Source organism: Corvus moneduloides, chromosome 2 (assembly GCF_009650955.1).
Source record: "Corvus moneduloides isolate bCorMon1 chromosome 2, bCorMon1.pri, whole genome shotgun sequence".
NCBI classification, from domain to species: Eukaryota; Metazoa; Chordata; class Aves; order Passeriformes; family Corvidae; genus Corvus; species Corvus moneduloides.
Window position 1 is genome coordinate 9,177,551 of NC_045477.1, and position 27,380 is coordinate 9,204,930.

General features: G+C 36.2%; 1 protein-coding gene across 1 annotated transcript in view; it reads left to right on the forward strand.

The window, feature by feature from the left end:
- Positions 1 to 27,380, forward strand: part of ROBO1 (roundabout guidance receptor 1) — a 701,856-nt gene that overhangs the window by 117,083 nt on the left and 557,393 nt on the right. The gene's annotated exons all lie outside the window — the stretch shown is intronic.

A 27,380-nucleotide genomic window follows, 5' to 3' on the forward strand; every position in this document is an offset into this window, starting at 1 on the left:
TTGTTTTCTTCATACTGTGCATGATAAGACAAGCAGGAAAATGTGAGCAATAACATGGATTGGTGTCTTTATAACTCCTGTACAGAGTTTCTGACACCTGAAAGATGTATAGTGAGGGCCTTTTTTCCTATCCAAGATATTCATTCTGGTCATGCAGGACTAAACCATTTCTACTCAGGTCCATAGCATGGCCCAGAAGCAGCACGAGCCCACTCGCTGCATGTGGTGAGGATGTATCTGAAGAGTCCTTTACACAATGTTTTGCAGCATATAGTCTCTTGTAGCTATTTCACTCTTGCAATGAAGATAATAATGTACATCTTTTAACATTACTGTTTTGTTGAAAGATGTTTGTCCATTGAATCCTCTCTGCATGGGCTGAAATCACAGTAGATGGTGGTTCTGCAGGTAGCTCCTGCCCAGGTGACATTCTTCAGTCAGGCTTGAAGGAAAGGTTCTCACACAGGCTGGAGGGGTACTGATCTCTGAATAGGAAATATTATGTCATGAAATAAACCCATGTTGACCTGATCCTGTCTGAGTAGTCTTGATGAGTTGAACTGATCTTCATGGGCTTCTTGGTTAGAGGCTGCTCTGGGTGTTTTTAGAAGTGTAGTTGCAGACTCCCGAGGACTTCAAAACCAAATACATAACCAGCTTCATTTCTTCCCCTCTTGGAAGAAAAGAACACCAAATTTCAGTCACCTCAGTTCTACTTAGTGTATGTCCCAAAGTTTTTTAACTGGACTATACCTTTGACTGGCTTTTGTATCATAAAGGTAGAACTGTACAATACTTCGTGGCAGGTGTGTTGTGAAGATAAATACATAAAGCAGGAGGGAGATACTTTAGGCACAGTGCTTATCTTGGGGTATGGCTGCTCTACATTACGCTGAAGCAATTTTTGGGGAAAGTCTGGGTAGCCTCTTCTTCAGGGCAAAGGAGGAAAGACAAAAACCACTGGCTTTGTGTGGCAGCAAGAAAATGAGTCAAGGCAGATTTCTGTAAATCCTGTTGTAAAGATGCTATTTGCTTGCTGGCTTGCTGAGACAGCTTGAATTTTTTTGTGTGTATTTTTCAAGGAGTTTTTCCTTCATAGACTTCTGTATGTTGCATTTCTACTTTGGAAAAGTGCAACCTAGAACTGAAGTTAAAAATGTTCATTTTTCAAAAGCAAAGTAGCAAAAACCCCTTGGAGCAACAGGTAGACAAGATAAAACTTGATGTTTATATTCAAAAGATACATTTTCCTTCAAATCATTAAATATCAATGCACCCCAGATAAATTTCTCACCTTTGTGTCATAAAATCAGTGGGCAAGGAACATGAATCAATTTTAGACTCAGAAAATAAGTTGTCAGGACTTCAAGAATTAGTTTATCATTATCCTCAGTGTATTTTAAAAAGAAGAGTAGTGTTTGTGACCCACAATCTTATGTCTTTTTAAAAAAGGATATCATGTCATTCAGAATGACAAACAACATTCAGAAGCAAGTTCTCAGCTGGTTTTTCATGAAAAGGAATTTTATAACATGAGCACATTTTAGGACTTTGTATGGCTTGTATTTGATTTCATTTTTTTTCATTTTTTTTAGGTTTTTCTTTATAGAAAAAGACAAAATGTCATATTACTTAGGTACACTTCTATCAGATATTAATATAATCTAATAATCACCTGGCAGCTGGCATCCAAAGTCATCTTAAGTTGTTGAAACCTGTTGAGTATTTAGGTTTTTTGTAATATTTATTTGTAATCTTTTAATCCTTTAAACTAGAAACTTAAGGGCCTTGCAGACTTAAAGTAAAATTACAGACACTCCCTACAACTCTTAGCTTATTGTTAGCATATACTACTAGCTGAATAATAGTTTCAAGAATGATATTCAGCGCTGATAAGAGAATTCTAGCTTGAGAAATCATTTAGTACATTATGTATCAATGGGAGAATGTGCTGAGTTTCTGAAAGTCAAAGCTCAGTTTAGGGTTTTACAAACTAAATATCCTGAAAAAGAGTCGTGACTGGATATTAACATTGTCCAGAGAACAGTCCCTGCAGTTGTCCATCCCTTGGAGACTGAAACAGTTTGGTAGCACAGATGGGGCTTGCACCATGTGGAAGGACCTCAGTGGAGTGTTTAATTCCCTATTGTAGGCACACAAGAATCACAAGTCCCTGAAAGAATTTATAAACACTATTATAGTTATCTGTTTCTTAAAAGAAGAAATCTGAATCTCAGAAATACTTAAAGTTCATCAGGAAATCAGATAGCACCTTTTAGAGATCAGTGTTAATTTCAGCTATGGAATATCCTAAAGTGTTGAAGTGGTGTTACTAAAGGGCAGCTGGAAAGGGACCAGAGGATAGTTGGGGTGTTTCTCTGCCCTTTGTAGCCAGAATTCCCTTTCTGCATAAGATTTTTTTCTGTAGCTCTACAGCCAGGAGAAACAAGTTTTCTTAGAATAGTTGAAACAAGATTAAGAAATCCAATCTTTCCTTTTGAATGGACTGAAACCAGAAAAGATCTATACCTAAATTTATTTAATTAAGTCATTATTTTAAATTTTTCAAGAGTGGAACAATTAATTAAACATCAATTAAAATATTTATTTAGAAACAGGTTTAAAAACTGTGTTGTATTGAAGGAATGTTTTCCCTGTTCTGGGAACTTGTACTGGACACTCCCTTGATGGATAAATAATGTCTCCCAGAGGAAGTGTCAGTAAATGTTCACGGGTAAAGCCCTCAATGCTGGGTATTCTTTCCTTGGCCTTTGTGCAGCCTGCTTGTGCAGCTAAATTAAGTACATTTAATACTCCTATGTTATTTTCTGTTATTCTGTAAAGTTAGATAGTAATACTCCTGAATTATAGGTATACATGAGAATAAAAACAATAGTACCTGAAAAAGTCTGATACTAAAATCATTATCTATTTCTGCATAGCTAGAAAAAAATCTTAAACATGTAACATGAAGAATACACTGTATTAATCTCAGGAAAATACCCAGTGGAAGACCAGTTTATATAAGTGTGACCAAATTAACTATTGATATTCTTCTTTATGCTCCCTTATTGTGACATTTTAACTTAATCTTTTTTTAGGGAAGAGAAATGGATCTGTGAATCAGACAAACTCTGATTGATAACTCTGGCATATAGTGCAGTACAGGGAGTACAAAGATCAAAAGTTAGCCATATGCTGTAACTTCCAAGTCTATTACAAGTATTTATCTTTGGCCTGCAAAGAGTAAAAAGGAATTGATTTCACACTTATCAATTCACTGCTTATTTTTCAGATCAACAGAAAGCTTTTTAATGAGTGAAAGGAAATCAATTGATAGCAGTTGCCTCTCCAGTCTGTTTAGAGATGATCTAGCCATGGAAGTTAAGCCAAGAAAATATAGCTGGACCTTTCAAGTTAGGGTGGGTTGACTTCATGAATTAGTCTGACATAATAAATTCATTTCATAATAACTACATATGATCAATCATAGACTAAATTAGGCATGTTCCAAGTTCAAGTTCAAAGCCTGAAAAATATGCCATTAAATCAAACCAACAAACCTGTAGACTTCAGGAGCTGCATCAGGATGCTAGAGAAGAAAGGAAATTAATGATTCCTAGGACTTGATCAAGCTCTGAAAGGAATAGTACGAGGTTATAATCATATAATTTTTAGAGTAAGGAATTTTACAGTCTGTGGTGACTTCTCAACATTTCTGGATTAATGTGTCATTTTGGACAAGTATGGTAATTTTTCTGTGCATAAATTTTTCTATCTATGTAATGGAGGTAAAACAGTCCCATTCATATGAACTGCTCATAGACCTTTGAAATTTTATTATTTTAAGACTATTCAAACTGAAACTAAATATGCTGGGTTTTTTCAATAACATATTTTTCAGAGGTTCAGGACTTCACTTTCCAAAACAGTTATTGGGCATAATTATTTTTCATTTTAAATAATTAGTAAGATTTTCAGTACTCTTCGATATTTGGATGATTTTCATTCTCATTATAGAGCTTCTAGTGTAACCATGATTCAAATTGCTGTTAGTCATCACACATTGTTTCTTTTCTATCTGGGTGTAAAGTCTAAATTCTCTCATTATATGAGTCTCTCTAGATGCATGTTTGCATTTTTATGAATATATGTTATATATACCATATGCCTATATGTGTAAATATATTTATGCAAAGAAGGAGTTGTCTTGTTAAACACAGGCACAAGTATACATCTATTTTAAACTTTGTTCTGTGTTATATAAGATGCTGAGGTGCCTCATTGAATGAAGCATTCAGGAATATAGTAAAGGAAAGAAAAAGATACTGGTTTAATCCAATGAGAGGTAATAATATTAATCGGTGAAGAGATGTACAAGCAGATTGTGTGGTACCTGTGTCTGAATTATTGAGCTTGAAATCTGATCAAAGATGGGAGTTATTGGAAGCCAGGGTTTTAGAAGTGGAAATTCTTCTTTGACAAGGCAGGATGAGACTGCAGTAACCTTGACTGAGACGTGGAATCAGAGTGATTAGAGCCAGCGCAAATTTCAGACCCATTCTCTGACAATAAATAAATGGAGATGTCGAGTCTCATTTCAATCACCTTCAGTAATGACCTTGAATGCATGCAAACGTGGAATTTTCTCAATGGAGACTCTGTGGCAACTCTGTGATTCAACTGTGAAATTAGAGTAGCTTGTACTTAAACTGGAATTTCACACCTGCTGAACTAGCAGTCTCTGACTTGCAACAGGAAGGAATGAAACCCTTAAAAAGCCAGGCTTCCATGTGTTTATCTGACATCATATTTTTTCTCAATTATAACTAAATAGGCTAAAAAAAATTTAAAATCCAGCTGGGGGAACCTGAGACAAAGTGAATTCTGGATTTTGTTTGAAAGTTATGCTTACTCTATTAAAAAAAAAAAAAAAAAAAAAAAAAGTTGTTGTTGAAAAAGATATTGCAGTCTTTGTAAACGTTCTATGAGTAAGAACTTGTTGAAACAATAAAAGTGTTCTGGTTCTTAAAAGGGAAATACTTCAACATAGTGTATCTGATGCACTAAATTATAGAATTGTTATAATTCTGCAAGTGAAGAATAATAGATATATATGCTTGATTTCATGGTGAGTTCACCCATTTATTTCTTGACATTTATTTAGAGAGAATTTTTTTTAGAGTTGAAAGAAATATGCATAAGTTGAAGAATGACAGCTTAACCCAGATGCTTTCTAGAGTAATCAATTTAATATTATCAGTGTAGACAAACAGTGATTTCACAGCCAGGGATCTCAAATAGAATTGCACATTATTAAGTGGGTTTTTGTGGGGCAGGATTGACAGTTCCTGATTATATACATCCCTGGAACTGCATCATGACAGTATTGTTTTCTGTCTTGCCACCAGCTAAAAAGAGAGAACTGTTACATCCAAGTTTCACTGACTGAACACGTTGCCTGAGTCCTACCCATGAAGTTTTTTTTGCAAGTTACCAAAATTATTACTCACATAAGTTGGAAATTATCAAAAATTTAGCTGAAATGTGGAATAAAATTTTTAGGATGAATGTTCATTTTTGAAGATTTAATGGTAAGCTGCTTCAACTATGTCCAGTGAATTAATCTAAGTATTGTGCACAGTCTTCTTCCGTATGGCTGGTGACTAACATTTTGTGTATTTTTTTTGCACACATTTTATTGTTCCAACATTTTGATTAACTGAAATTTTTCTATATATTTTCAAATTATGGCTGTGCTATACATGATACTATGCAAAGCAAAAGAATCTCTATTATATGAAATGAACCCCTGTATGCAACTGAGTGAAAATGTTGTATTGAGTTTGAGTAGTGAGGTTTTGGTGATGGGTGGGCTCCAGGGGTGGCTTCTGTGAAAAGCTGCCAGAAGCTTCCCTTATTGTCTGATGGAGACAATGCCAGGAGACTCCAAGACGGGCCTGCCAGTGGCCAAGGCCAAACCCATCAGTGGCAGTCTAGTGCCCCTGGAATAATGTATTTAAGAAGGGGAGGACAAAACTGTGCAACATAAACTGTAGCTGGAGAGGGGCTGAGGATATGGGAGAGGAACAGCCTCAAGGTCAGTGAAGAAGGAGGGGGTGAAAGTGCTCCAGGAGCTGAGATTCCCCGGCAGCCCATGAAGACCATTGTGAGGCTCTGTGCTCCTGCAGCCCACAGAGGAGCAGGCGGATGCCCAAAGGAGTCTCTGACCCCAGGGGAGACCTGCACTGGAGCTGGCTCCTGGATAGGACCTATGGGCCCATAGAGAGAAGATACCATGCTGGAGCAAATTTGCTGGCAGGACTTGTGACCTCATAGAGAACCCATGCTGGAGCAGTCCATTCCTGAAGGACTGCACCCCATGGAGGGGCCAGTGCTGGAGCAGAAGGACAGTCCCCTGTAGGAGGGGCCCCACCCTGTGCAGGGGAAAAGTGTGAGGAGTCCTACCCTGCAGAGGAAGCAGAGGCAGAAGCAATGTGTGATGAACCCCATTCCCCTGCAACACTGGGGAGGAGGAGGTGGAGATCAAGAATAAAATTAAGCCCAGCAAGAAGAGAGGAACGGGGGAAGGTGTTTTAAGAATGCCTTTATTTCTTATTACCATAATCTAATTTGATTTGGAATCAATCCAGTTAAATTCCTCAGGTCAGGTCTGTTTTGTCCATGATGGTAACTGGTGAGTGATCTCTCTTTGTCCTTACCTTGGCCCACAAACCTTTGGTTTTATTTTCTCTCCCGTGTCCAGTGAGGAGGGGAGTGAGAGAGCCACTTTGGTGGGCAGCTGACACCCAGCCATGGCCAACCCATCATAAATGTCTGTGCTCTGGTGTTCTTGTGACAATGTCTGCGTTTTAGAAGACATTTTTTTTCTAATCTGCTGGTTAGAATATTGTTTCCAAACTATGTGCTTTAGCCCTGCTCCTTTTTAAAAGGATTGAATTGGGAACATGTCCAGTCCATCATTAGTACTTCAGCATTAGTCCTACCATCATTAGTACTTCAAACACCTCTCACTCCCTGAGATAAGATCTCATGTGTTGAAACTGTTCAAACTGAGAAGAAATTGAAACATTTGTTAGGAATTTTCTGCTCTTGATATTGGATTTTTATAAGAAGAGAAGACAAGCAACACCACACTTCGACTCACCAGCACTTCATCAACATCCACTTTCTCCTTAGTGAATCAAATCTTGAGTCATCAAGACAGTGGGTGAAGTCAGCCCTTATTTGTTTGCCCTTTTGTAATTACCAAAGGGGAAAAAAATAATTCAAGTGAAATATCAATGTAAAATTGTATTACATTTTCAATTACTATCAAAACCCGCAAAAATATATTTTAATGTAGTCACAATTTTTCAGATTTTACCAATTTTTATGCCCTCAAGAAGCAATTCTAAGAAAATATGCCTGCTATTGTTCAGCTAGTCCTTCCTCTGCTCATTCTCTGATAGAGGTACCTCTTACCTAGAAAACAGTCTCTGGTATTGTTTTCCTTCTTTGTCTTCAACATTCCAGAGCAATATCACAGTCTGATTTTTGAGTTTTTAGATTGCACTTTGCTCTGTATTGAGTTGACTATGATTAAACATTTGTTTACAGGTTCATTTTATATTATGTACCTGTTCTTAACAGTTAATCAACATATAATTAATCAAGTTTATTTTTAAACTACCCTGTTCTGTTTTTTTATTTTTCTTATTGAACCCATGTCTAAAAATGTGTCAGGAGCTGGTGATTCAGTGGTGAAGAGATCATCAAATTTCACATGCAGTTAGGCCTACTCCCAAGGGCACTATTTGTTCCCTAAGCCGTATCTCCAACATAATTATTAATAAGATTTGCTCCCCAATTTTCAGCAGAGCTCTCTACTGATATCCAGAGCCCATGATAGTGTTCTTATCACTATCCCAAAAGACTGTGCCTTTTGTTTAGGAGATTTCTTTCATTCTAAAAAGTTGAAGTAAATGCTAAATGATGTCAGAGTGGCTATGCTTAAATTTCATTCAACCATCTTGGAATTTTTTTTCAATAGTTAAATGTGTTTCTAAGAGGCCCATATTATAAGAAAAAAACAAAAAGAAGATTGTAAAACTCATTGTCTCTTTCTACGATTAGAGATCAGAGACCTCTTACCTTCCTGGAAAATGCTCCAGATCATGCTGTGTGTACCAGTGCTAGAAACATAATCATTTGTGTTTCACTGAAACCTGTTAGAGTATGCTTTCTTTGAACAAAGGTAGCATTTGAATTAATAGTCAAATATGTAACTATTGCCAGGCAAATATGTTGTGTTTTGGTGCAGTTGCACAGAGTCCACAGGCCCCAGTTTAGAAAGTGCCTGAAGCAGATGGTTATCTTTAGACTGATGAGATCTGTTAACTTTGATAAAACTAAACTTAAGCTCTAAGTGGTTTGCTGGATTGGGGCCATAGACTGTAATTGAGTTGGATTTTTGTCTTTAATCTTTCACCCATTTGTTAAAATTTTTGATGAATTTTGTTCTTTTACACAGAATTATCTTTGTTTAATGCTACTGGTTTCCTAAAGTAATTATCATCCAGACTTCATTAATCATGTTTAAAGTACTTTCAGATATTCATGCATAATTTCTGCATGTTAATTTAAGTCGGTTATTGGAATTTATTTAATGTCTTTAAGTACCACAGGATACACATCTGTATGTATGTCCTGGTTAATAGACTGATCTGGTTCTCGAATGTTAAGTAGATTTTTATTTGGATGAGGCTTAGCTATAATGACCATAGAGTCACTTTTGGCCGTGTTTTACATTGTAACTGCAGTGCACACACTTTCTTTAAGAGAGGTCTACTAAAACCTGAAGTTCACAAAGTTTCCAAATTACACATAGAAGTTGTTCTCTTTTTACTGGGGATATTAGTTTGCATGAACATCTATTTCAGCAGTGATATTAGTGAGAAACCAGTGAAAAGCAGATCAAATAGAAGCTGGAGTTTGAAAATAGAATACATTAAAGGGTAGAGAATATATTATTTATGCATATTGTTGCTTTTGTAAGGAAAAAGATTTGTTATTGAACTCTGTCTTCATTTTCCCCTTGTTTGTTTTATAATCATTCTATTGTTCCTTTCAGCTAGAATGTCAAAGTTTCCAGGCAAGGATCACATCAGATATAAGTGTGCTTACATAGTATCTATCACAATGCTTCTAGTTAAAAACTGCAATATCTGCCCTTAAACAAATAATTATAATCACATAAAGAAATGAATAATATTTACCAGTCTTGGGAGGCAAGAGCATCCTGACAATTACTGCTGCTTAAAATAGATAATAATAGGCACTGATCCCTTGCCAATAAGCAAATTAATTATTAATAGTTTTAATTATTAATTATTGAAAATTATTAATAACATTAAATTTATGGTACACGTAAAATCACTAACAACTGAAAATTCATTAAAAAGTTTGTGATAATATACCTTGAAATATATTTTCTTTATTTCATACTTTTTCAGTTGGAAATTTCCATCATTTAAGAATATTTAAACATTTCAATTGTCAGATTTTACCTCTGTTGGTCTTGATCATAAAATATAGTTTTGTTGTTTTCCTTCTCAATTTTCATTGGCCCTTTAATTCCTCTACCAGTGTACTTGGCCATGGTCCATGTCCTTGCTGGTTCACACTACTACAGATTAATGTGATAACTGTACTTAATGATGAGTGATTAAAAACATCTTTCTAGGAACTGCAAATATGCTCCTAAATTATCCTTTCAATGCCCTTTAAACATTCATTTGTTAGATTCTGCATATTTCATGAGCTTCAGTGAGAGAGAGAGGGAGAGAAATAAGGAAAAAATTGGGCAAATGTCCTCCTTACTCATTTCCTCACATCCAAAAATATGTGAGGAGGCAAACTCGATGGCCCAGTGCTCCGTGGGCAAAGAAACCCAAGGGTGTTGTGAAATTTAAGCCTACGGATTGTGCATAGGCTTCTTGTAGTTATGAAAATTCCCTGTTCCATTACTTATCTTCAAAAAAATCCTTATTTGAATTACATCTTTTCCTGAGAAGATTGAATGGGAAAACTGTGCAGCATTATGGTAGGCAAGTACTTCTACTCAGATGAGAGTATATTCATTTAATAATATTTTTGAAAATCTATTGTCAAGCATTTTAATTATAAAGGGTAGGATTTGACCCATGTTATATCTGTACATTTAGATATAAAATGCCGTAGTAGAAGAGACACTTTATTGCTGCTTATAGTTCTCTTGAGTTACGACTGTGTCTGGCTGAATGGTTCATCCCATCAAATCTGAACCTAACTAATAAAAACAAGATCGTTTTTGTTCAGCAAATATCTGTGCCTTGGTATGTATTAGATTCAGCCTTAACTCTGCTGAACTGTTCACCTCCTCTTCATCATTAATCAATTTGGTGACAGCATAAATGTATGAGCAACTTTTTCATGACACTTGTATCATGCCTTTAATAGCAAAGATGAAATGTTTCAGTGGGATGCTTTCTGGAAAATATGCTGTTCTGCATCTTCTATCTTCATTGTATTTTATGCATTTAAAGGTATATGGTCAAGCCCAAATAATAGGATATTTAACTGTCTGTCCCCATAAGTCAACATTAAAGACACTCCATGTCCAGTTTGCTGCTAGAAACTTTGCTGATGGAAGAAAGCTGTTGTTGTTGGGTACATTGGCAAAAACTACCAGCAAATTGTATATAGTGCATAAAACCATAGAACTTCTCTTTGTGTCAGTTCGTACTGGTTTAGGGTGAGGATGTAAATGGTTGATCAAATTCACCATTAAAGATCAGCACTGCCTTAATAATTGCTGGGTGTAGGGTAGTTATTTTTATATGAACTGAGATTTAGTCCAGTTGGTTAAATACATAACCCTGCAGAGCTAAAATATGTCATTTCATTTCAAAAACGCTTAATATTTTTGCTTGCTTGATGCTAGAAGTGTTTTTTTCTTTGTGTGTACAGGCATATGCACCGGGGTGTGTGATAGGGAGAGAGAACATGGTGAGCAGAGTATTGACTTTGGCAAAAAGTCTAAGAACTTTTTCAAAGTTTGGGTGTTGTCCCCAAAAGAAAACAGGCAGGAGCATTAGATACCACCATGGTTTTGTTAAGTTTGTATTGAAATTAATATGGCTTTTGTAACCGTAAGATAAAACCAAGGAAATGGAAATGGGGAAAAATATGAGGTTTTAGGAGTAAAGGAGTAATTGATCTTTTTTTTTTTTTAATAAAGATTATGTGAATTGGATGATACCTTGAATGTTAAAATAGGATCTCAGTTTCCAACAGAGCATACGCAGCATTCACTGTAGTGGTAGTGGGGAGATGCTGCAGCCTGGAAGTGTCTCCAAATAAAACATTAATTGTATTTAAATAAAGGTAATAACACTATCTCTTCCATATTTTAAATAGAGGAAAAACCTTTTTCATTTAGATCCTTTTCTTCCAGCCAGGCCAAGTCAAGTAGACTCAAGTAAACATTGTGTGTCAATTGCAGACATAGAAAAATTATTTCTGCAATAACCTGCACGTCTGTCTAAATTATATTGCATGTAGTGAGGTAAGTATAACAGTTAAAACTAAAAATTACTGAAACCTCTTAGGTCCTTGTCAAACAGCTCATTCAAATACTGTTCTGTTCTTTACATAGAAAACACACAACAGTGCACCAGAAACATTTTGTTTGCATTTGTTCAGGCTCATCTATACAATTAATGTCTGGCATAGCCACCCATGAGTGACAATGCCAACTGCACACTCATAAAATCTGTGTGCCAGACCATGTCATCCACTACTCTTTCTGAAATGTTCACGTAAAACCAGTAGCTCTTCTAAAGGACAGAAATGGGGCAAATTTGAAGGATGATTAAAACTACTGGTAGTATTCAATATTCATGGTTTTATGGACACAGGCTGAATTCACTGCTTAGCTTTGAAAACAGCAATTAATTTTATAATGTTCTCTCCCAGTTTGCTCATTACAAACATATCTGAGTGATTTAGAAATACCACTGAACTTACATTCAGGTGACTCCAACAAGGTAAAAGAGATGCATCATCCTGATTTGTAAATGAGGAACTGAGATGCTGAGAGGATTAGATCAGAAGTGCCTCCATTGTGTCTTCCACTTGGACCTAATTTTTGTACCTGTTGAAGAATTAAGAGCTCTGATCTCTTTGTGTTCAGTTGCAGCTGCGAGTGCAGGTGTTACATAGGTGTGTAAAACTGAGTGTGAGCAATGGGCAAGAGTATGTGCATCTTTTTGTGCAGATATACGGTGCCATCGGCCTATCCATTATTAAAAGGTGTTGTCAGAGCAGCAAAGATGCTGCAGGTTCTGAAGGTTGTCAGTGATCTGACTGAAGGTACTGACATCATTCTAAAATCTGAAATGTTAAGAAATTATTTTAACATTTATTAAAATACAGTATGCATGTGTGTAGAGAGTTATAAAAATATTATAAAATTAATAGCATTTCTCCAACAGAGGGAAAAAAGATGTTTTTCATTCTTATTCTCTGAGGGAAATGGCATCTAGTGCTGACAATAAGCTAAAAACCTGAATAGCTGAGTTCATTTCTGAGAGAGCAGGTTGTCTTTTTTCTATAAACATATACTGTTCTCATGGTTTGTCTATGAAGTGATCACTCCTGTGATGGCTTTAATTAGCATTTACTTTAATAGGATTTTGGTTAGAAAAAGGTGTGATCTATTACTTTCTCCTCCATTTTAAGTTCATAATCACAAAAGAAAAGAGGCAAAATGAAACACATTAAGCATGGTGTTGCCAAGGCAACAAGTACTTGAGCCTCCAAGGTGAAGTGTGACTGAAATGCCTATGATGCCATTGCACAGGGACATGTGGTTGTCTACACTTAGAATGAAATCAACTTCGTCTGAAATTAAATTGAATTAAAAGCTCTACTCTTAATACCTGTGAGTATTAAGACAGTTTAGTCTCCAGCCAGCAGGCCATGAATTGATTTCAGATATACTGGCAAAAATTATACTCAGCTGTGGACAAATGCTTAATCTGAATTTTAAGGTAGTATGAGAAAGATAAAGACTCTTGTGTATTGTTTTGGCTTGGGAAAACTATTTATGGGCAAATATTGATAACAACTAGGGAAAAGGAAATTTTCTCTGAACTGAGAATTCAGGAAATGTGTTTAGACCTTCTGTTCAATAATAATTAGAAGCATAGAATTATTTAGGTTGCAAAAGAGCTTTAAGATCATTGAGTCCCACTATAGGCTATGAAAATATCAGAGTTCCTAGGTGAATGTTACCTTGTCTGATTTCTTTCTACAAGGTCATTTTCTGAGCACATGGTTTTATGCAGTCAATGCTGCTTCATAGCTGATTTACAGAACCATTGTTACAGTCAGTGTGGGCTATGTGAGGGTTCCCTGTCTATTCTGAAGTGTGGTTGCATCACAGTTGATACTTGGGATTTGTTGGTTTTTTTTTCCTCTTCCCTTGGAAACTGTAATAACATTTATTATTAATATAAAAAGTTAAAGCTGAAAATATCACTCACATCCAACACTGCCTACCCAAAGCTTTAAAAAATCATGAGATAGGCTGAGAAAAAATGACTTTTATTTTTCTTTCCAGCTATTTAAATTCTTTGTATTTTTTCCAATTTTTTTTCAGTCTTTTCAGACAAATTAATGAAGATTGAGAGCTTGGCAGAATCATGTGACTTCAGAACCTGAGGATTTAAAGCTCTAATGAAATGTGGGGCAGTTTCAGCTAAATTCCTAGCTTCATAGCAATGGGGCAGTTTTCTTCATGCTGCTTACTGAGATAGCTCTTGTCTGGACCCTGTTCCATCAAAAGAGATCCAGGTGTTAGTGTTCCACAAACAATGAGTAGTGGAATCAGTCTCCGAGCAAAGACCACAGAGATCTAGACTGAATGGAACCCTGTCCAAATCTCAGGAAAAGGCCAGTGAACACATGCAAAATAGCTGACTCCCTCATTTTTAAATCGAGTTTTTTCAAATTAAAGGCATGGAGAGCTATATGTGTAAAGTGGGTTTTCTAAACTCTCTTCACACAGAACAAACCTTAAGAAGTGTTTTAGTCAAAGTTACCATGTGAAAACATAGTTACTTTTTGAAGAATTCCTTCTACAAATTGACTGAGTAATGTCTATACTATGATAGTAATTGTTGTTTTAGGATAATATTTAAAGTGGAGAATTTGAGGAAAGCAAATCTTATCTGCCACTGTATTTTACTTTCAGAGCAGTTTGCTGTTGTGCAAGAGAGTAGCTATGAGTGTAACTTCAAGTTTGTGTGTAGGTTATTTTGTATAAGAGAATTTATCTAATGTTTTTTCTACAGAAGAAGGAAAAAAGGAAAAATTCCAACAATTAGTTTATGAACCATAATTGATAAGTAACAATCAGAACTGGCTTGGAACTGATTTTGCCACAAGAAGTCTATTTAGCCATCATTTGCTATCATCAAGAATATTAGTTTCTAAACCCTTCAGTAGCTGGGAAAGAAGAAGGGAACTTTAATGAGAAAACAGAACAGATAGAAAGGATATTCTGTTACTTACATAAAGAACTCAGAGACTAATAACCACATATTAAGTCACAGATTGTTTGCAATCAGAGACATATTATGAATAGAATTCTGATTGGCATGGCTGGGTGTGCTGAGAGGAAGTCTTCTCATCTTTTTAGACAACCAGGTTGATATTATGCTTTGGATTTTGAAAAAAACAGTGCTGAGAATTATTTGTAGGTATAAACAAATGTGTGTGTGTGTCTAATGTACTTCTATATATTGCTAGACAGAAGGTTATACAGTTTCTCTACGTACATTCAATTTCAGTATCATCCATTCTGGAGGAGGTTGTGTTTGCTTGGGGTACTTTTTAAAGAGCTCAAATATTCCATCCCAGGTGGTTTTTATCTTAGGAAATATTGTTTGCTCTTAGTGCTTTATGGTGGAGAATATTCAGTGTGTTTGGAATGGACAAAATATCCTTTGTTGGAGCTTACATATGGCCTGCTTGTTTTGTGGAAGAAATTCCTTCTTTCATCCATGGCACTGGCTCATGGCTATGTAGATATTTGGTATAAACAATAATAGTTGCTCAAGAATTTAAAGCTCAATCTCATCAACATTGTTATAACATGTAGTAATATGAGTGTTATTCTTTTTAGGAATAAATACCTTGTTTATAATAACTAGACCAGATAGAATTTTCTGCTATAAACTGAACAGTTATTTCCTAGTGAGAACCACTTTGGCTATTCTTTGGAAAACTTTGTACAATCCTTTGAATTTTTAAACCAATCTCGGTGGTTTAACCCTAATCCACTCTTGGAAACTGAGGAGACAAAAGGAGATTAACTGCCCTGCTTTAATGGCACTCCTTCCTGCCACTGATGTGTTCCTAGTTAGCACATAGGGAATATGGGTGCTATGACCCAAGTCAGAGTTGATTGCAATAGTCAGGGAGATGCTCCTGCTTTTCTTTGGGTGAAACTGCTTAAAAAGGCAGTTTTCTCCAATAATTTAACAAGTTTTATCCTATAACATAAAACTGTGTTTGAAATTTAGCTCATTATTGTACTTACCTGTTAGAATTAAAAAACAGGATACATTTTCATCTTTCTTAGTACTCATCTCTGGACATTATCCCATGAAAAGGGGAAAACTTGGTTTTTGCTTTACCACACATAATAATTCTGGCAATATGTGGTATAAATACATAAACCTCAACAGCAATCCTTTTAAATAGGTCTTCACTAGCAATTAAAAACCAAAAAGCATTCCCCAAAACCAAAAAGCACACCAAATAAATAAAGAAAAATGAAATGTGCACAGGTGGCAGTAAAGGTTCTTTCCACACTGGAGTAATTGACAATTTGTGGGGATTTTTTTTTCCTGTGTGAAGCCTTCAAGACAGGCAATTCCTTGGCGTATTGCAGGAGCATGCAGTACAGATGTAAGGGAAAGCTAGGTGTCACTCAGTAAGGGATCCTGTTGGTGTGATTGACACATAAAGCAAAATTTTTTGCCATTCTGATGTATGCTTTCTTGTGGAGGGATATCTCTGAGGCAAACTATTGGAGTAAACCCTTTCTGTTGTCATTTGGTGGGATTTTTATTTTAATGAAAGCAATCGGTCTTGTGTGCAAATACCAGCCTTTGCTGTTTGATATGCGCAGAAATCCAATCAGATGCTTAATTAGATCTTAACACCAGTTCCAAACAGCTGGCTAATTCCCTTGTTTCTGATTAAAGAGATTACAAAAATAAAATTTAACATTGCATTTACATACAGCTCTAAAAGGAAACACTTACCCATAAGTTTCAGTCATTTAGGAAATTCATGTCTGCTCAGTGTTAGGGATCAAGATTTTAGCATGATGAATTGCAGAGTGGCAAGAGATTAAAAAAAAAAAAGAAGAAGAAATGGCAAATGGAATTTGTCGAATGTTCTGCTTGTTGACTATGGCAGGATTTAACTTGAAGGTGTGAGTCCATAGATGCATGCAGGAAGTATTTGGTTTCATTCTTCGTCTTTGTGAAAACATGGAAATTAAGTTTGTTCACTAAACCATCACTTCCCATGAGCTCAGAAGATTCTTTTTCAAACAGACCTGTTCTGAGCACATGTACTAATTTGTTTAAAGTTTATTTATTAACTGCCGGAAAATAAGGTGGAATTGCATTTGTTTTCTGTCTAGTTTAGTCTTTGAGTGGTTTCTTTTTTAACAATATTAAATTCAATTTTTAATAAGAAGTATAGTTATTCTAATGTCAGAGAGTGTTTGACATTTACCTATGTCTTCAGCAGTGATGATATAAAACTCCTCTGCCACAATAACAGCTAAACTCCTTTTTAGCTGGAGTTCTTGTACCAGTGTATGCACCAGTGGCAAAGCCAATCTTGATAACTGCTAAAAGGTAGTAGAAAATGGATTCCTAATGTTGTCATTTAGAACTAATTGAGATTCATTTAAACACATTAAAAGAGCTATTGTCTTACACAGAGAGTTCATATGGAAACCTTTCTATGATGTTTAAGTAAGAAATGTGTTGATTATGTAGAAATGGAAATTATGGGAGCAATGGAAAGTGGTAAGCAGCTAAACGAACTGTATGCATGACTTTCTGACCCATGGATATGAGGAAATACCTCCCTTTTCTGGCAATAAAATCTGAGAATTTGAGGAGCTTCTGGGACTATTCACACTTAAAATCAAATAGGGCAAATTCAAATCTGCTAAAAAAAGGGGAGTATAAAATGAGCAAGAGGCTATTAAAAATGTGGGTTTTTCTTATTTGGAGGAGTGACAGATATCGCATCCACATTTTACAGAGATCTGTGTTTGAGCCAAAGGATTACAGGCCCCCAAACCATGCATGTCAACCTTGTCTGTTAGGGCAAGGGAAAACCTGGGAGACAACTACGTGACAATCCTAAGCAGGAAAGGCTGTGTGAAAAAGAACAACTCTCCCTTCTTGATCTGTTGAATTTTTACAAGCACATTAATAAATGAGCATATTAAGAAGATCATAACTGACATTTTGTTTAGACTCCTCCGAGACTTTGAAGAGATCTTGCAACACTTAACAAAAATATTGAATAGTCATGGGATGCAAGCTGTAAGTGTTGTGTTGTGTCATAACAAAAACTGACTTAGATACAGAAGATGAAAATTGAGAATAAATGACCAGATTTTGCTGTCAACCCCTTGCACCACCAATAAACAAAGATCCTAAGTAAACAGAGAGACCTATTTTAGAGTTTCTGAACCATCCCATGCAAGAACAATGTACCAGAATAGGCTAAAGGATCAGCTTGGGTTTTTTTCTGACTAGCAGCCTAGGGAAGAAGAACTGCTGTAAGATGGTATTTCCCCTCATATGCAGATTAGGGAATTTCAGGTGAATTATTGTACTGAACAATGGTGTTTAATAGTCCTTAAAGATCCTTAGACTAAGTGATCAGACCATACCGGACTGCATTAAAATCAAGTTCGCTTCTCTCTGACCAACTTTTTTTTATATTCCCCATATGAAGGGTTTGAAATTTAAGATCAGATTTACTTATTTGGGATTATCTGATGTGATTTGGGATTTTGATTTAGTACAGTGCTGCAGTAGTACTTGTAATCAAATAAAGGTTGATGTCAGAATTGAAATGCACAGCTAAAGTAAATCCCAGTAAAATGGCTAGGTGTTCCCAGATGGGAATAGCTGGGAAGGAGAACATGGACTCAAACCATCACAAGCCGTTTGCTCTCCTCCAGGTTCTGTTAGTTGTTTGCTTTTGTAGTCTGTGTTGGACTCCTTTGTTAACTTGCACCTCACCATCTGAGGTAGCCTAAAAGCTGCTCTCCAGACCCTTCTGTGTTGAGGTCAGCTCAGTTTCATTGCATCAGGAGTGGACAATCCCTTCCCACATCCCGTCATGAGTGTCACAAACACAAAGCCCATGTTTGTCTCCTCAGAACTGTCTTCCACTGCAGGGAATTGCAGTCACAATTTTTATTTTTGATGTTCCCAACGTTTTGTGACAAGGAGCGCTGTAATTTAAACAATGAAATGAGTTTATGAAAAAGAGCTTATTTTTGTTGATTATTAGGAAATAAAGGTTGAAAGGCATAAAAATAAAAATACGCAGGAAATTATTTCAAAATAAATCAACAGCATCAAATAAATGGTCAACTCTCAGAATCAAAACCACCTGAAAAATCCTAGGCTACCTTATCCCTCCTCATGCAAACTCTGCTGTCTGTCTCCCATCAATTTTGTTGCTCTTTCCTGTATTATTTCTATTTGTGCCATGCACTACCTTTGATTTGTACATAGTACCCAAGATGTGGACTCACTATGGTTTTTTACTGTGGAATAATAATGCTAAGCACTGGATCCAGATGGAGCCCAAGCCACCTGCTCTATTTTGTTCCATCACTTGTGAGAACTGAGAGAGGAAAAACCAAGAGGTATCCCCAGCAAAATGTTCTGTGCAAAATGCCTCCCTGGCTGATCCATACAGCGCTGTAAAAGCAGCAAACTGTCACTGCGCACATCTCATGATACCTTGTTCTGCTTTCTGATTCTTATGTGCATCACTTCACAGCCCAGCCAAGACCATAGAATTTAATTTCCATTTCACTGTGGCACAGCCTTTGCCCTTGCAGCTCCAACTGCTTTTAGTACCCTAAATAGAAATACTGAAGGACAGCAGAAAGTGGAGGCTTTATGGCCTTTATTTGTAAACAAGCAAACAAACAAGGTGGTACAGAAGCTGACATAACCTTCTGCTAGTAATTAGAGAAACCTGCTCCAGGTAATCATAAATTTATGTGTTTACTACATCATCAATTATTTCCTTCTTTATAGTCTAAAGAGATCATGGGCAGTGAATGTTTCCCTGGACAAAACTTGTTAAATACTTTGTCAGTGATCAATGGAAAGAGAGTTTAAGCTATTTAAAGATTTATGCAACAGAGTCAAGGTTTAGGATTACCAGTGAGAGACCAGGCTGACTGAGAGCTCTCAGTTCGGGCTCTGAGCCATGAAATGCTTCTTGAACTCTGCTGTTGGCCACCAGGCATGTTCTTGTTTCAGGATAGCATGGACTCTCTACTAGAGTAAGAGTGGGAGGGAGATATGTATCTCTCTAGAGAATCTGCAGGATGTGCACACCATGTGGTGTCTGAAAATGCTGAGAATGTTGGACTAATCACTTGCATTATCTGAAATCATATCATTTTATAAGGTTCTACTTTTTCTTTCTGTCATATTAGATATACAGCTGCACGCATGCTACAGGAATCTCCTGATTCCTGGCTGAGCCCCAAATTTTCTTTGGCTCATTCTGCTTGATTCATTCTCTTGTGACTTTGCTAATTTTTTTCCCGTTTCTCTTACCTCTTTGATTTACTCTTGCCCTTTTTCCCCACACATGTGCTATCTTTACTACTTTTTTGAAGGAGCAGCTTGTGCAAGATCAGGAAAAGAACTTTTAGAATGTATTTGGGAAGTTCACTCTTGAGCTTTGGTTCATTTAAGAATCTCTTGCAAGGTGAAGAGTGAGATGTATTATTTTTATAAAATAAGTGCAGCATTTTAGGCTAACTGTAAAAATTCAGCAGAAGCATATTAGCTTAATGGAAGTGCAGTGCTTCAATAAAGTCAGTGATAATAATAATAATCTTCAATTGGTCTATTCCATAATAAAATGCTCAAAGAAGATTGTGAAGATTGTTATTGGAGTAGAGGTCAAGAATGAATGGGATTTGGGGTGGTAGTTGGACATTGCAAGAGACCAAGAGTATCAGTTGTTCAAACTCTGAAAACAAGAGTTTTTCTTATCTGTAGCCAGCTTCTGGATGCTATAATGCATCTTTAAATAGGAATGAAAAATAATTTTTGATTCATACTTGTGGTACATTTCTTCACAGTCTTAATTTAAAATTATAGTTTACTGGTGCTTATCTGTAGCAAGAGTGTTAACTGTGTTAGGACTCCAAGGTCACCAAAGAGAATTTATCTTCATTGTTTGCTGTTTTCTTTCCTAGAATATTATTTCTAGTGTGAATTTCTAAAAACTAAAAAAGCAGCACTCCAGGACCTATATACACTATGGAAGAAATATTTCCAAATGTCTTTAAAGGTGCATTTTTTGTCTTTCATTGCGGATTTAGACAACGGAGCATTGTTGGTTTGTTCTGCAGTCTTATTCCATTGGTAGGAATATCTTTTTATATGTTACTGTGTACACAAACTGCCATAGTGAATGTTAATTGTTATTAGCATCAACAGCTAACAACAGCTATGTAGTTGTCAATAGAAAACTACTTGAGGAAAAAGAAAACCGCTAGTCACAGAGAGCCCTTAATGCTTAATTAGCAGAGTCTTCAATTATATTCCTTGGGGAATGTTGGGGGGGGGAAGGTTTTAATCATAAAAGACATTTTCAAATGGTCAAAGAACTAGATGAGTGACAACAGCTCTGAATTCTTAAAAATCTTTCTAGAATCTCCCCCTTGTATTCATTCATCTCTTTGTTCATCCTAATGACACACCTGGTGAAGGTGCTTACTCTAAGCCTGTATTTGTATAAGGAGTTAATGTGGGAAGGGTAATGGGAAATAGGACTAGAAATCAGTTTCTGTGATTTTTCAAGCTGTGTGTGTGTGGTGGGTTTCTTTTCTCAGAAATAATCAAGATCTGGAAAAAAGTTATAGCTTCACAAACATTTGATAAAAGCATGGCTCTGCATATTTTTTATTTTAAAGCTGGACCTAAATGTGCCATCTAAAGTATCAGATAAAAATCATTAGAGTGGGGTTTCTTTTGAGGAAATACATCCAACCCCAACTGGTTGCTGTAGCACTTCCATTATGAGTCCATTTTTTGCACAATTCTTAAAAGTCAAAAAAGGACATCCTTTAATAATTATCTTACTGGAAGTAAGGCAACATTGTGCATGTATAGGGCTTGTTGGCTATTTTTCATGTTCCATTAAAACTGCATAGTTATATATTTTATCTATAAATATAGATTAAGTTTATAAGGACAATTTGTTTGCTGCACTGTCAACTAAGTTAATTGTTTACATGTCTGCTCTACTAGAATTATCTTCTTTTAAAATACCTAATTTTCAGTCTTGGAGACTTAGTTTCTGTAATTGAAACAGCTTTCCAATTCTTAGGGTTTCAGAGGTGTATTCTTCATTGTAGTGCTTGCACAGTATTAAAAAATTCTTTATTTTAAAGGAGAAAATATCATATTTTCTTGAGTATCTGAGAATTAGTTAATTAAATGCGAGCTTATTCCTAATTGAGTAAATGCTTCAAAAATCACCCCAAAACCAAGTCCAAACAAAGAAATAAAATAAAAGTACTTGAATTTAGAGGTTTATAGAAATGAAATTATAGTTCTCAGTAATGCTCATTGTGAATATATGAGCAGAGGTTGTACCTTCATTCGTTTTCTGGGCAAATTGTACTGGCTTAGGGAGCACTGTTGTTGGTTCCTTTGTGATCTTCAACATTTAGGAGGTTTGAAATGGCAGCTGAATATAGCAGGAAGTAAAAGTGGGAAAACTTTCAAAACTGTTCCACATACATATGGTAACCACCCTGTAATTCTGATAGCTTAGTTTAGAATAATTTAATTGACTGTATTTTCATTTTAGAATTGCAGAAGCGTACCACAGATGCTGCATCAGGGCAGTGACACAGCCCATTATTTTATGGGCCTACATATTTACTTACTTAGTTTTTAAGACAACCTAAAATTGAAAGGATGAAAACATATGGCACATAATTATACTTAATTGTGGAATTTAGCTTGAAGTGCAAACTGCTGCATTCATAATCCTTTTCCTCCGAAGGCCATTGTTTAGGGCCCAGTCAGATAAGGGTTATGTGTAGAAGATAGGGAGGCAAATCTCATGCAACATATCATCACATCAGAGAGTTGATAAGTAGCCAAGAAGGCTGGAATGCTGCCAGCCAGGCTATATTTCATTTCTGTATCATTTATACTGCTGGCTGTGATGCATGGTACTATATTTTCATCCTATTTTCTATATTTAAATGCGTTCATTGAGGGGGGAGAAATCCTAGCATTTCTGCTTTAGAGAGTGTGTTTTATTATTACTATGAAACATAAATTTGAAAATGCTTTTAGAAAGGACTCTTCCCTCCTCCTGCTCCAAAAGGCTCAGAGCAAGCTCACCAAAAGGCCTGGGGAGAACTGTGAAGTCTTAAGTCAGAATGAAGTCCTAAGTCTGCAGTTTTAGCAATTTTTGCTACTGCCTTCACTGAGGCCCCGAGATGCAGTCCCAGAGTATCTTTATCCTCTCCCTCCTTTGTTATGTTTGGCCTGTGTTGTTTGTAGCTTTCCATCAGGTACCAGTTTGGCTTACAGAATCTCCAGCATCGACCTACCCAATATTAAAGTTTTTATGCTTCCATAAGAATGTATGTTTTCCTGCAATCCTTTCCTTAATTAAAAGAGTTTTAGTGCTGCTAACTTGACAGCATGTGTTTTGCATGATTGCAGAGACTGGCATGAAATGGGAGTGGGTGAGTCTGTTTATCCAGCCCAACCTAACCTGCCTTCTAGTGATGACCCTTCTGCCTAGGGGGTCATGTAAACTCTCTTAGGCGATGTCTGTGCTGATCCTTTGTGTGTGTGCGAATTTCAATGACATTTTACATTAAGGCTAGAGTAAATACCAACAGGATGTTTTGCCAAGGGCTTGGTCAGCAGTCTTCCAAACTGACAGAATTAAATTAGAGCAAGGGAAATGTCTTGATGTGCAAGAAAGAGAAATATGAAAGATTCAGAAGAGCTGAGAAGTGTTTGTAGTATCATCACTTGGAGTACAGGTTTTAGAGAGTACAATTCAGGATTGAAAAAACCCCACCATTTTGTACAAAACATCTATTTTTGAAACTTTCTGCCTAGAAAAGATGTAAGGGAGAGAAACATTATTTGTATCAGTATAAAACAGTAACATATTTGTAAATTGTGAAAATTATGAAGTAGTTATCAAACTAACATTTTCATTTGGTAATATTTCAAAAATAACCAACCTTCTAAATGGAGATTAAGATGTAAGAAAACTGTATTTGATACTCTGGAAAGTACTAAATATGTTAGAAATTAAAGCAGTACATTCACTTTAGCAATGTCCTGAAACATGATATGCACCAAGAAGTGTAACAGAGTGGTTTCAGGTAGCAAAAAAGGGCTGGAGAAAGTAACATTGTGGGCTTTGGCACTCATTGCTCTTGACTAATGAATCACTTCCCTGGATTGGATTTCTAGTCTAGAAGGTAAAGAAAATAAACACCTCCAAGTCTGCCTTATTAGCTGATGTTTGTGAAGTAGCTGATGAATGAGGGGATGTAAATTTTAAGCGCTATTACCACAATAAGTAATCTTGTTGCGATATTTGAATTGCAGGAGAATCTAAACCTTCAGATATTTTTTGCTAATGAAATCTCAGTTAAGAATATGACATTACTGAAATAATTAGGACATCTTTAGGACTTCAGGGTCAGGAGGATTATGGACTCATTGACCCTATAGACAGAGATTAAGTATTTTCCACTCCTTTTCTCGCTAAAGACAAATGCAAAACACCTTATCACAAAGTATATATATATGTAGCAAGAGTTATCACCATTTCCATCTCCTAAACACTAATCTAGCCCCAAATCCAATCTGGTAAAGCTCGTCCCATAGATTTTTAGGATGATATTGTCATTCTTTTTCATGTTTTTATAAATGCACCACACCACCCAGACTTTTATAAAAGCATTCTACAAAGACGTGAGAAAGTTTCAAAAGCTGTAACTGAGCAGCTTGCCTGGTGCAATACAGTAAAGTAGCAGAGGTTCTGTGCCTTTTGTCTATTTTTTGCTTGCTAATCATGTGCAGGAATGATGCAAGAGAGATTGCAAAGATTTATTTCCTTTAATCATGAGAAAAATATCTTCCATGAAGCTTTTCCATCATGTTCAGAATTCTCTTCAGTTTTACTGTCCTGCAGGGGCATTTGGTGTCACGAGTAGTTGATGTAGTCATCAGATTGAAATGGCTTTTTTTGTCTTGTGGTCTTCTCTTTAAATATTCCAGAAGTCTGACTTGAATAGTTATTATTTCCAGATTGTTGGAAACATGGTTATACTGCTTCCTAGTGGGGAATGAAAGAATATCTTGTTCTCATTTGATGAAACTTTTCTATCATTATGCTTGTGTAGTTTTTTGCTTTGTTTTGGGTTTTTGTTGTTGTTGTTGATGTTTTTGGTTGTTTTTTTTCAATTCTTTGGTACAATACCAGAGTATTTAGAGCTTTACTGTTTTCTATTGTGTGGTTTTATATCAGTGAAAATTGACTTCAGTGAATTTGTCCTGGCTGACAGCAGTATGTGTAAGAGAATATTAAAGCAGAATGCCTTGCTGTTTTACAAGGGGTCTTTACTGCAGGCTACAGCATGCTGTTTACAATCCAAGACAATAAATCTCCTAGGCTAGTGGCTGTAATCTCCCCTGGAGATGGGCAAGCAAAATATTCTTTTCCCTTACCTCTGCTGTGACTTATCTCTGTTGGGTAGCACCACACAATTCTAAAAATATGTTTTCTAGGGAGGTAGAGAAAATGTAAATAGCCAAGAATACATGGAGAGCCATTAAAAACAGTTTGACAGAGAGAAATATCTGTCAATGAGAGAGATGATTGCTTTTTGAAGCATTCATTGGGAAAGAAGTGGCACTGTGCACTGACCTCCCCAGGAGAACAAAGCTGTGAGTACCTGCAACGCATTAGTGGTGTTTGTGTGGTGGTACAGATATTGGGCTGAGACTCAGGAGAGCTGCAGGCAGCTCTTGCTCCTGCCATCAATTTCTTGCAAACTGTGGGGAATGCACCACCCAGCACCACAGTTCAGCACTGGCAAATGGGCAGTGGGGTTTTTTTTCATCTTTCTCTGCTTTTGACTGCTTAGGGATGGACTCAATGCCATTACTTGTGTTCAACAAGTGCTTCAATAGTCCCACTGATTTTTAGTGATATTGTGAAAGCAATAAGTTGCTTCTGAGTGCGTGAGTGGTGGGGTTGCCCTTCAGAGCAGAACAGATTCATGCAGCCTGTTTAAAAAACACTTGGAGCTGGAGGTCCCAATGTCCAGGTCTGGAAACAGGACTCAATAGTTCGACAGTAAAAATTCTTCCTTATGTCCTTACAAGGAACATACTTTGTTTCTCTCTTCACATTATTTTTTTCATTTAGAATCCCAACTCAGAATCAAGGCAAGAAAAATGTTAGCAGAGTACACAATTTCATGTTTGGTTTATTTGTTTTGTTTTGTTTTTAAATAGTTCCAATTCTCTAAAGCTGGTTTTCACTTTCAGCTGGTCTTCTTTCAAGTCTCCATGGCTCATGAACCTACCTACCATTGTAATGTCTCAATTTAGATGATAAAAAATAGAATTGGTACTATTTCGGAATGGCTATGATACCTTCTTATATTTGTAATAAGGGCTGAATTTGTGATTATATGCCTTTCACAATCATATTTTTTGTCAGACACGCTTATTGATTGATTGTAATGAGACAGATGATAAAATACAGTATGACTAATAAAAATAGAATCTGTTCTTAGTATATGAAGATTTTCCCTACAATATGTGCTGCTGTTAATAATGGTTATGTATATGACTCCCCTGCACATTAAAATTAAAATATATCCCTTTGATGGATTTTTTAAAATATATCCTCTGTTTAGACAGAGATATACACAGAAGTAGTGTTATCTAACATTTAGAATTTCATAATTGAAACTTCATTCAACCCAGGGTGCGTCTAATTTCAGCCATTTGGTTGCTAGGGTTCAGAATAACTGAGTGCATGGGCATTTGTGGGAATTTGTCGCTCAAAAGGGTCAGCAGAGGGAACCATATTCTGGTCTCCAGGTGTGCCAGTATTCCATGTGAGATGCTCTTGTCACATTCCCACCTGAGCAACACATCCCTGCCTGCAGAGCTTTGGCTTTTCCCCTGTTCTATTTTGGTGCTTTGTGCCTGCCCCAACCCTATCCCTGCTCATGAGTTTAAGCCATTGTTTATCTAGAGCAGCACAGGAGAAAATGACCATTTAGATCCCCATGTCAGACTCTAATATACAAGGTTTTCCAGGGGGATTTGATTTTTGTTGTGTTTATTTATGGGGACTGTTCTAGAAGTTTAAGTGGGCCTAAATTTTTTTTACAAAACTGAAGACTGTAGGCAGTTTCTGTAACTAGCAGTGACAAGATGTTTCTTTTCAAAATAAAGCAGCAAAGCTCCTGTAAATGACTAGCAGGATCATTTCTTTCTTTTAAGTCAGAAACAGCTATCAGCTTTCAATAGTAAATTGCAGCTGAAGTTATTCTTTCCATGTTCAGAAAGGCAATATAAAAATAATCTGAGCTAACTCATACACTAACTGATTCTGCTATGCTTAATCAGCTTAAATAATATTTTACTGTCTAAGAGGTCTTACTTAGTTTAATGAAACTAAAGCTGTTTCTGTTTATGTTCACTATTAGTGAGGATGACATGTTTTTCCCCATTATTTGAGTGCTGCACTCACGAGTAATTCCATTTACTCAGGAACTTGCCCTAATCTGAATGAAAATACAAAAAAAAGGCAGGAAAGCCAAGAAAAGCTAGTGATTTTGCTTTACTGTCTGAGTAATCAGGGACAGCATAATAAACAAGTATTATTAATGAAGTATTTTCTCTAAAATCAACAAACGTAAAATTGTGTTTCTTTAACTAAATTCAATG